At 41.3% G+C, this 11,522-nt stretch overlaps 1 pseudogene; it reads right to left on the bottom strand.

The window, feature by feature from the left end:
- Positions 1-10,186: 10,186 nt before the first annotated feature.
- On the bottom strand, positions 10,187-10,894 carry LOC118993969 (ferritin light chain-like; annotated as a pseudogene).
- Between the last annotated feature and the right edge of the window lie 628 nt (positions 10,895-11,522).

The following is an 11,522-nucleotide window of genomic DNA, read 5'->3' as shown; positions in this document are numbered from 1 at the left end:
TTGTAGAGCTTCCATTCAGCTAGATTTTAGGTATTTCTGAATGATAGTATTTCTGTTGTTTAATTGTAATTTTGATGTGGTTGTGGGAAGATGTGAATACAGTGTTTACCAACTCTGCCAACTCAGGTTTTCTGGACAGGAAACCTGTACCTTGGATTTTAGATATGATCATTGCTTTCTATAAAGCAAGGTCAGGGCAGAGAAGATCCAGGGAATGGTTGGTATTCTGCCCAAAAGATGCTGCCATAAGAGCCAACAGCGGGGTTTTAAGTGAGGCAGATGAGGAGAATGTTTGCAAGAGTGGCAATGGGAATTCCTAAGTTAAAGAAGTGAGGAGGTACTCTCCAAGGGACATAGGTAAAACTCAAGTCACCTATAAATATGAATATCTCCTATAAATAAATAGAAGAAATTTAGATAGGGTTTATACGTGTAAAACACACTTATATATAGTGTTTTACATATATTAACTCAGTTAAACCCCCTATCATGTGAGTGAACTGAGGCAAAAAGCAGTTAAGTAACTCACTCAAGGTTGCCCAGTTGGTAAGTGGTGGGGCTGGCCTGATATAAGTCACCAAACCCTGGACTTGATGGTGCTTGTGTGACCCTGTTTTGAAGATAGCACAAAAAGTCGGAGTTACCAAATTTTGATTGACCTTTCTTCCCCTGAAAACTAGATTACTCTTACAACACCCCTGGTTTACTCAGCTAGGATACTATGGATACCCAACATATTTTTTCCCTTCAAGTCCAGTCCCTGGATCCCCCTTGGCTTGTCCATTGTCTGTTCTTAGATGGGATGTCCTATTTCTGTTCCAGACATCAGTCAGTGTTCAATCAGAGAAAAAAAACCCACCATAACCAGGAGTGCTGTATAGTAGGGGACTTATGATGGGCACTAAATCATTTGGGGAGCTGGTTAAAGAGTCTAGTAAGACTGGTCCTGAAGGCTGCAGGGCAGGGACTCTGGAAGTGAAATTGAAAAGGGATGTGAAGGGAGAGGGGGCAAGGACAAAGTGGAACCCACAAGCATGAAGAGAGAATCAACGGACAGATTGCAAACCACATATGTCTTTCAAAAAGCCTCCAAATTTAAGGAAATGGGTGTCCCATTAGAAAAGCCAGAGCCTGCCACAATGGAACTGAATACACACTTGGCCCAGGACTCAGAAGATGAAAGAGGCTCCAGTGAGAACTGGAGTAGCAGTGAGTCCAGTGGCTGTCCATGCCAACAAGGTAGCCAGCAGATGAGAGCAACAGGAAGATGAGCCGTGACAGTGCTTCTCACCCTGCATCAACAATCCACATGGAAGAAATTTTGCAGCTATTTCACTTCCGCCTTCCAAATTCCACACTAGATGTCTCCTGCAGCCCGTGCCAACCAGGAACTGCAGGGAGGGGAATTACAGGAAACGTAGTTCCAGTTTAACTACATTACTACAATCCAAATCCACATACTTAGGAGGAGGACAACCTGTAGCTGGGAAAGCTCCACCATTCTTTCACTGGCTTTCAAAATCCAAGGGGGAAAAAAACCCCGGTCCAGGAAATTTTACCTCTTTAATATTTACTTTGTGTTTTATTTTTAAAATTAAAAATAAAGTCTCCCCTGGATGTAGTGTGTCATTTTTTGTTTGTTTTTTTCAATTACAGTTCATGATGGATATTATTTTGTATTAGTTTCAGGGTTATAGCATAGTGGTTAGATAATCAAATAATTTCCTCTTAATATGTCCAGTACCCACCTGGTACCATACATTAGTTACTGCAATGTTATTGACTATATTCCTTATGTTGTGCTTTACATCCCCTTGGCTATTTTGTAACTGCCAATTTGTACTCCTTTAATTCCTTCACCTTTTTCATCTAGATTCCCAAACTCCCTCCCCTCAGGCAACTGTTTTCTGAATGTGTCTATGAATCTGTTTCCATTTTGTTTATTTGTTTATTTTGTTCATCACTCCATTCATAAATACTGTAAAACCATAAGGTATTTCCCTTTCTTAAGCTTCGGTTCATCCACACTGTAACAAATAGTAAAATTTTATTCTTTTTTAGAGCTGACTAATACTCCATTGTATATGGTTTTCTAAAAATCCACTCATCTATTGATGAACATTTGGATTGCTCCCATAGCTTGGCTATTGTAAATAACACTTCAATGAACATAAGGGTGCATATATTCTTTCAAATTATGTTTTGAGTTTCTTTGGATATAGTCCCAGAAGTAGAATCATTGGATCATAAGGCAGTTCCATTTTTAAGTTTTTGAGGACTCCCAATGATTTTTTTCATGGTGGCTGCCCCAATCTGCATAAATGCACAAGGACTCCCTTTTTTCCACATCCTCGCCCGCATGTATTTGTTGATTTAGTGATGACAACTGTTTTGACAGGTGTGAGGTGATATATCACTGTGAGAGCCAAACAACTTGGTCTCTGATACCCCCTTGAGTTTGCCCTGAAGAGCCCTTCAAGAAGGTCTACACCATAAGCCCAGCATCTGACTCTTCTATAGGGCATGGGCTTGGCAGGGTGTTGAGAGGATGCAGTTAGTGCATTGCCCCAGGCTGATGCTGTTTGGAGGGTAATGCTAGACCCAGGAATGATGGCATTTGCTGGCATGGGAGAGGGACCTAGTGCAGGACCCCTGAGGCTCTCCCTTCAGTTCTCTCCCCTGAGCCACACAACCCATTTTGTTCTTCCACAGTTCCAGTCCACTCAGATCTTCTTTCCCTCTGCCAGAGCCCAGAATAAGTGGCTGCAAACAAGAATTTGTGCACTGGCCCTTTAAGAGGGTGCCCGAGTTTCCAGCAGACTACCATCTCTCCCTGTCAGACAGATTCCCTGATGATTTTCACAGCCAGATGTTATGTGGACACCTCTTTGCAGCTCTGGTGTGCTGGGCTGGGGAGCCTTGCATGAACTGCATGCTGCCCAGGTGAGACCTTTGCTGCTGAGGTATTCCTTTGCATTCTCAACTGCTGCATGTAGGTGCGGGGGCCCTTTTTACTTGTGTTGGTGTGGCCTCTTCTGGAAATCCTTGCCTATAAGACTTCTGTTCAGCTAGTCTTCAGTTAGTTATTCAGGTTGATTGTTTTATAATTTACTTGTAATTCCAGTTTGAACTTGGGAGGAGGTGAGTGTAAATTCCATCTACTCTGCCACCATCTTGGATTCACTTTGTGTTTTATTTAGAGTCTCTGGTCTGGACACCTGGGTGGATCCTTTAATATCACCCACACCCTCTATCCTTGAGCCTTTTCTTCCCATTTGCAGGTTGTTATTCCAATCAAGAGTCGATTATGATGAATGGAAAATCCCTGACAATCACCAGGGATTTTGATAAGTTTGGGAAGCGCAGCTAAATTTTTTTAGGATCTTAATTATATAAGTATTATATTTCAAGACATATGGATAAGCTCTGGATAGTGTCTTTTGAATATGCCACAGCTACACGGCATAAGATAAATGACAGTGTAATGATGTCTCCCATTGTGATCTCCAGAGTAGGTCTAGGTGCAGAGCTGCTTTTATTCAAATACTCTAACAACTGGAGGTAGTATAGCCTTGGTCAGAGATTGTAAAACTTTGGCCTGTGTATGAACCACCTGGAGGATTGGTCAAAACTCTGTTGGTTCCCATACTCAGAGTTTCTGACTCTGAAGGTCTAGTGTGGAGTCCAAGAACCTGTAGTTCTATCAAGTTTCCAGGCAATGCTGGCACTGATCTCATGCTATACTTTGTGAACCACTGGCCTTGTGGTTAAGATCACAGGCTTCTAGGCCAGACTCCATGAGTTGGGCTCCCAATTCAACATCTGTTTACTATGTAACTTTGGCCAAATTATGCAATATCCTCATGCTTCAGTTTCTTTATGTGGAAAATGGGGATTATAATTATACCTACTTTGGGGGGTTATGGAGAGGATTGAATAAATTAACCCCCATAAAATATGGATACTGTATGTATCCATAAGTTATTTTATCCACAACTACTTTATCCATATAAAATATGGATACAACATATAGTAAACACTCCAATGTTTGCTATTATTTTAATTTAGAATATGTTTTGTGAGTCAGTCATTATGTAGCAAATGCATATTATAAAATATCCCTGATCCACAGATATTTCACACTTATGTTTGTCCCTTTATATTTCTCTAATGATGATCATGGAGCTTGGAAATATCAAACAAATGCATTAGAAAAAAGCATTATAATAAAAATATAGCAAAATATTTTCATGGGAAAGCTAACTTCACCAAAGTTTGAGTTTGATTTCCTGGTTGAACAGAAGATGGCAACACTACCCAAGAATTGTAAAGTATTGCTCTGACCCGCCTCCCTACCTGCCTTCCCACATCCAGCAAAAGACAGCCTGTGTTGCACTTTGAACCTCTTTTTCTGGATCTCAGACTAACCTGAACTGACTCCAAACAGGGTCCAGTGTCCCTCTGAGTCTCAGTTTACTCTGTGTAAAATGGGGACAGTGGAATGGGGCCTCTCTGAAGTCATCAGTCTTGACAGCCTGGGGTTCCAAGTCCAGGCAGTGTCACAGCAGGTAGGGCCATCTGAGCTCCCAGAGAGCTCCAGCTGCAGGAATTCAGGATGCATGGGCCAGTGCCAGTCTGTGCCAAGACCAGTATACAGTGTCCTCTGGGGCATCCTGTTTACCAATGTAAGAGATGTAAAACATTATCTGCTACATTAAAACAAATCAGAATGTATCAGGACATTCAGTGCAAAGTCACATCAATTTTCAACATAAAACTGATGACGTCAACTAAATTGCATGCCTCAGAAGATTTTTTTAGGTGCCACCTGTCCACTGTCTTCTGTCTTTAGGGTACTTTGTTGGATACTGTGGCTTTGAGCAAGTGTTTTGTTTAATCAAAATCTAATGGGTTTTGTTCATCAGAAATTTCTTTTGGAGAGGGATGTTCTGGTACCCTCTGGTGACTTATCCCAAGTAAGGCAAAACTCAGTCTATAACACCTTTGTTTCAACCTTTTACATCAAATAATCCAGTTTTTGCCTTTTGAGTCCTGTATTACTTGCTTTTGGATTATTGCTTTTACAGCTAACTCTATGATCCTACAAGTAGCAGCTACGAAATCCTGTGTTGGTAATATGGACTCCAGACAAGCTCAGAATGGAAGCACTAATAAGTTACGTTGGTGGACCAATACCAAGTCTCTGGTATTGGTGATGGCTGTTAGTCCTAGCAGGGAAAGGGAACAGTCTGCTAGGAGCCTCACATTTTCTGGACTGGCAGTCCAGGTGGCTGGCAATCCAGGTATCTGTGGCCCTCAACTCCCACTGCCCTTTTCTCTACCTCCCACCTCCATGGCTTTACTTCAGTTCTTGCTTGAGATGGCAGTTCCTCACAGGCTGGCTCCTCTTGGGGCCCTGGCATACAGTAAATGAGGACTGAGCAGCTCTTGATTCTTGTGCCTAATTCTTGTGTTGCTAGAAATACCAGTATTTCTCTAAGGACGAATTTCATCAGAATCTTCAAAAACACTGCTTACACCCAGACTCCTTGTGTCCAGCCCCAGAACTGATGCATTAGAATCTCTGATGGTGGAGATGAGTACTGTGCATTTTAAAGATCCCTAGGCAATTGTTAGGCAAGCCAAGATTTAGATATTGCTTCATAGATCTCTGACTCATCATCATGATACTCTCTGTCCACATAACAAGTGTTGGCCACTTCCCCACCTCATTGCCAACAGAATTGCATCTTCTTAGATCTCTGCATCAGCCAGGGTGCATAAGCGGAACTTCCTGGTTCCCATCCCAGGAAACACATCATAGAGTAAATTTCCCAGCTCTTTCCTGAACCCATTTTTGCTTCCATCATGCTATTTTTCTGAGGTTGCAGCAAAACTCTTCACTGAGCAACTTCAAATTATGCCCCTATCATTAAAATAAAAATGTCAAGGAACCTGTAAGGTCATAAAAAGCATGTTACATCTGATATATACATATTCCTAGAATCATTTATATTTAGGGAAAATAAAAGCTACTTACCAAAACAATTATGTTGTATTTTGGTAACTTTGCTCAGATGAGACACCCTTTCTTTCTTTGTGTCTATCATTCTGTCTTTCTGTCTGTGGTAGGAATGGCACTTAACAGGAATAACTTCAAAGTGAGAGTTTGTTATTTCTCTTAGACAGAAACAGTTCAGGAACCTGAAATCCACACTAGGGTTCAGGGGCTCCGTGATGGGAAGGATAGTAAAGTCCAGTCTCTTTCCCAGGGCAAGAATCCCTTCCAGACATGTTCACTCAGGGGGCATTATCTCAGATGCCAACTTCTGCAGCTGTCTGCCCTTGGACCTGTGTTCAGGTATATTTTATCTAAGCACCCAAGTGCTTCCTCACTCAGCAAGGCTCACAAAAGAGGCAAAGAACGAAATAGTCTATAAGCCCACTAACACTGGTTGGTAATGCTACAAATGCTGCTGCTCACAGACTGTAGAGCAGTGCTGTCTGACACTGTAGCCACAGACCACATGCGGTCATTGAGCTTTTGAAATGTGGCTCATACAAAGTGTGCTGTCTGTGTGAAACACACACCAGATCCTGGAGACACAGTAAGATATCTCATTAGTAATTATATATTTGAAATGATAATATTCTGGATACATTGGATTCTACAAAATATATTACTAAAATTAATTTTACTTGTCCACTTGAACTTTTAAAATTTAGCTACTAGTATGCAGTTTAAAATTATGTAACATGGCTCAGATCCTATCGGTTTAAACCTGTCGTATTTGCCTAATGTTCTCTACTGTGGTGAAATTTGGGGGGCTTAAACAATTCCCCAGACTATGTGATTAGTCTGGTTCTTCTTAGTTCTTATCCTTCTGACTAGCCCTATCCCACTGGCCATCGAGTTGTGTGTTACATGATAGGCCTTGTAAGAATGCCCTGGGTTGCTCATTCCATTGCTGTATAACTGTCACTGTTAAAAGATTCGGTCTTACATATGAGCCAAAGCATGCTTCCCTGGAACAGCTTTCTATGAGAATGAATGAGTCATGGTTAATGACTAGATAGTAACAAATTTATACTATTTATTTATTTAACCATTTCTCTATTGCTAGTTATTTAGTTCTCTATTGCTTTAGTTCTCTAAAGTTTAGTCCACTTTCAGGTTTCTAAACATTGCATTATGATAACCATCCTTACACTTAAATCTTTATATACATGTTAAATAATTTTCTTTAGATGAATTCTTAATAATATCACATTTAAAACTCTTTTTTAAAAATATATTTTATTGATTATGCTATTACAGTTTTCCCATTCCCCCCTTCACTCCCCTCCACCATGCACACCCCTCCCCACCATTCCCCCCTTTCGTTCATGTCCCTGTGTCACAAGTTCCTTAGATTCTGTATTTTCTGTAGTATTCCTGCCGTCCCCCTGTCTATTTTCTACCTACCGTCTGTGCTACTTATTCTCTGTACCTTCTCCCCCCTTCTCCTCCTCCCACTCCTCTGTTGCTAACCCTCCATGTGATCTCCATTTCTATGTTTTTGCTCCCAATCTAGCTGTCCTCTTAGTTTGCTTTTGTTTTAGGTGTGGTTGTTAATAACTGTGAGTTTGCTGTCCTTTCACTGTTCATATTTTTATCTTCTTTTTCTTAGACAAGTCCCTTTAGCATTTCATATAAGGGCTTGGTGATGATGAACTCCTTGAATTTGACTTTATTTGAGAAGCACTTTATCTGCCCTTCCATTCTAAATGAAAGCTTTGCTGGATAGAGCAATCTTGGATGTAGGTCTTTGGATTTCATGACTTGGAATACTTCTTTCCAGCCCCTTCTTGCCTGTAAGGTCTCTTTTGAGAAATCAGCCGATAGTCTGGTGAGTACTCCTTTGTAGGTGACTGTTCCCTTATCTCTTGCTGCTTCTAGAATTCTCTCCTTCATTTTAATCTTGGATAATGTAATTATGATGTGCCTTGGTGTGTTCCTTCTTGGGTCCAAGTTCTTTGGAACTATCTGAGCTTCCGGGATTTCCTGGAAGTCTATTTCCTTTGCCAGACTGGGGAAGTTCTCCTTTATTATTTGTTCAAATAAGTTTTCCACTTGTTGCTGTTCCTCTTCCACTTCTGGTACCCCTATAATTCGGATGTTGGAACGTTTAAAGATGTCCTAGAGGTTCCTAAGCCTCTCCTCATTATTTTGAGTTCTTGTTTCTTCCTTCTTTTCTGTTTGGTTGTTTCTTTCTTCCTTCTGGTCCACTCCCTTGATTTGAGTCCCAGTTTCCTTCCCATCACTATTGGTTTCCTGTGCATTTCCCTTCTTTTCAATCAGTTTAGCCTTCATATGTTCCTCTAATTTGTGACTAAAATGAACCAATTATGTGGGCATCCTGATCACCAGTGTTTTGAACTGTGCATCTGAAAGGTTGGCTATTTCTTGGTCACTTAGAATTATAGGCTCTGGGGCTTTGAGCTGTCCTTGAGTCATAATGTTTGGTCTATTCACACCTGTTACGCTTGAGGGGCGCGGCCTTAGGTGTTCACCAGGGGCAGGCAACCCAGTCACAGGGTTGTGATGCTGTATGTGGGGGCAGGGTTAAAGGGGGAAAAATGGCGCTTTGCTCCACTCCGCTCTCTCTCAGATTTCTGTCCCCTCTGCAGCTTCCCACAAGCAAATTGGCCCCTTTGGTGCTGGTTCCTGGGTGTGTGGGCCTGTGTACTCTCCAGGACCCTGTGGGTCTCTCCAACAAACTCTCTGTGAGCCTGGGAGCCACTCCCAGCCCCTCGACCTGGAGAAAGTCTTTCCAGTTGGTGCTTTCAGGCTCTAATTCCCGTTGCTGGGGCCCTAGCCTGAGCGGTCTGTCTCACTGCTTGCTCCTTTGCTTGGTTTATCTGCAAGCAAATGTGTGACCACAGTCAGCCAGCCGCCCTGCGCCCTCACTGGGTCCGCTGGTCGCCACCCCAGACCTGGGATCCACCAACCGCCTCGCCTCGGCTCTTGGGTCGGTGAGACTGAAGGATCTTTCCTGCCAGACCCCGTTCCGCTGCTGACTCCGCCCCTCTTACTGGTCTGGCTGAGTGGTTTGTTGTTGTCAGACTTCTGTACAGTTAAATTTTCACTATTTTGGCTGCATTTTTGTTTCTAAAATGTAGCTGTCTTTAAATTTAGTTGTGGGAGGGGGCACAGTGTTTCCACCTACACCTCCATCTTGGCTGGGAATCCATATTTAAAACTCTTGACTCCATTCTTTATGAAGCTACATGAACAACATAAAATATATTTTTACCTTCATAATTCTAATAAAAAGGTAACTTTTGTTAAAAATTTTACATTAAAATGATTTAAAATAAGTAAAAAATGATAATTTATTGTTTTCCTTTTCTGTAGTTGTATGATACTTTAACTTTGTTAATTTACTTAGAACTTAATTTCATCTCAAGCTCCTTTTCTGTTAATGGTAGAAGTTAAGTAGAATTCAATTGCTAGTCCTTACATACATGTTTTTGAGAGGTGCTGTATGCATTTGCCACAAAAAGGTACCATGCAATGCACATTTTTCTATGCCTTTAATATCGTATTTTTCTTGGTGTTTGCTTTTTAATTTTACTCTTCATAGTTTATATTCAATATTATTTTTATTAGTTTCAGGTGTACTGCATAGTGATTAGAAAATCATATACTTTTTCAAAGTCTTCCCCCTGATATTTCAAGTACCCACCAAGCACCATACATAGTTATTACAATATTATTGTCCGTATTACCTATGCTGTACTCTACATCATCATGACAATTTTGTGACTACAAATTTTTAGTTCTTAATATATTCAGCTTTACCACCCAGTCCCCTAAACCTCCTACCCTCAGGCAACTATCAGTCTATTCTCTGTATCTGTGAGTCTTTTTCTATTTTGTTTGTTCATTTATTTTGCTCTTTAGATTCCATATATCAGTAAAGTCATATGGTATTTGTCTTCTTCTGTCTGGTTTATTTCACTTAGCATGATACCCTGTAGTTACTGAATGGTAAGAATTCATTCTTATTCAAGGCCAGGTAATATTTCATTGTATACATGTATCACCAATTTATTTATTTATTTATTTATTTATTTATTTATTTATTTATTATTTCCTTCTCCCTTCTTTCCTTCCTTCCCTTCTTCCTTCCTTCTTCTTTTACTGCAGAAAGCTTTACTATTTCCATTTGGTCCAATGCATGGGAGAGGGTTCCAGGGTGGGGTTCCATGATGAGGCTCAGGCAAAAGTCAGACACCAGGGAAATACAGAGGGGCCCCTCAAGGGCCTCTAGGCTGCAAAGGCTTTCTAGTCATGCTTGAGAGTGAGCCTTTCAAAGAGGTACTCATACCTTTCAGTTTGGGGATTGCCCAGCCTGTGGATGTTAGTCAGGTGGTCGCTCATCTTCTTGAGGTGTTTCACCTCTTCATCCAGAAAATGGTTCTCCAGGAAGTCACAGAGATGAGGGTCTCTGTGGGTAGAAGCCAGGGTATGCAGATCCAAAAGGGCCCGGTTCAGGGTCTTCTCCAAGGCCAAGGCTGCTTCCATGGTGTCCTGAGTTTTACCCCACTCATCTTAGGAAGGCTTCACTATGTCCTAGAGAAGAATGCAGCCACCACACTTCTTTCTCAGCTTTATGAAACACTCAGAGCCCTCACACTTCCCCTCAGCCAACTCTCGGAAGAATCAGCCCATGCCCAGCTGAGCCACATTGTCCCAGTTGGAATAGAAACCCAGAGAGAGGTAGAGGTAGGAGGCCCATAGATGCAGGTTGGCCAAGTAGTTGACAGCAGCCTCCACCTCAGTGGAATAATTTTGGCGAATTTGGGAGCTCATGGTTGTTCAGCAATGAAGAACTAAGGTCCAAAAAATGGTGCCAGCTCATCTCAGAGGCTGAGGAAGGCTGAAGAAGGCTGAGGTAGTTTCGAACATGGTGACTAGAAAAGAAGATGAAGCGTAGTTGGAAAGAAGGGGCATCCCTAGGTCTCTTCCATCCAAACCCTGTTGAAGCAAGAGAGAGATCCCAGGACTGCTGAGGGCACTGTCCATTTTTTTAAAAGTATATTTTATTGATTATGCTATTATAGTTGTCCCATTTTTTCTCCCCTTTACTCCCCTCCACCCTGCACACCTTTTCTCACCAGCATCCTCCCCACTTAGTTCACGACCATGAATTATACATATAAGTTCTTCAGCTTCTCCATTTCCTATATTGTTCTTAACTTCCCCCTGTGTATTTTGTGCCTACTATTTAAGCTTCTTATTCCCTGTACCTTCCCCCCATTCTCCTCCATACCCCTCCCCACTGATAACCTTTCATGTGATGTCCACTTCTGTGATTATTTATGTTACTCTTCTAGTTATTTACTTACTTTGTTTTGATTTTTGTTCTTGTTTTTAGGTTCAGTTGTTGATAGTTGTGAGTTTGTTATCATTTTACTGTTCATAGTTTTATCTTTTTCTTCTTAGATAAGTCCTTTTAACATTTCTTACAATAAGG

This window comes from Sturnira hondurensis, unplaced genomic scaffold, assembly GCF_014824575.4.
Source record: "Sturnira hondurensis isolate 20B ecotype Veracruz unplaced genomic scaffold, ASM1482457v3 Scaffold0008992, whole genome shotgun sequence".
In the NCBI taxonomy this organism is placed as follows: Eukaryota; Metazoa; Chordata; class Mammalia; order Chiroptera; family Phyllostomidae; genus Sturnira; species Sturnira hondurensis.
This window is presented reverse-complemented; position numbering and strand designations above follow the sequence as displayed.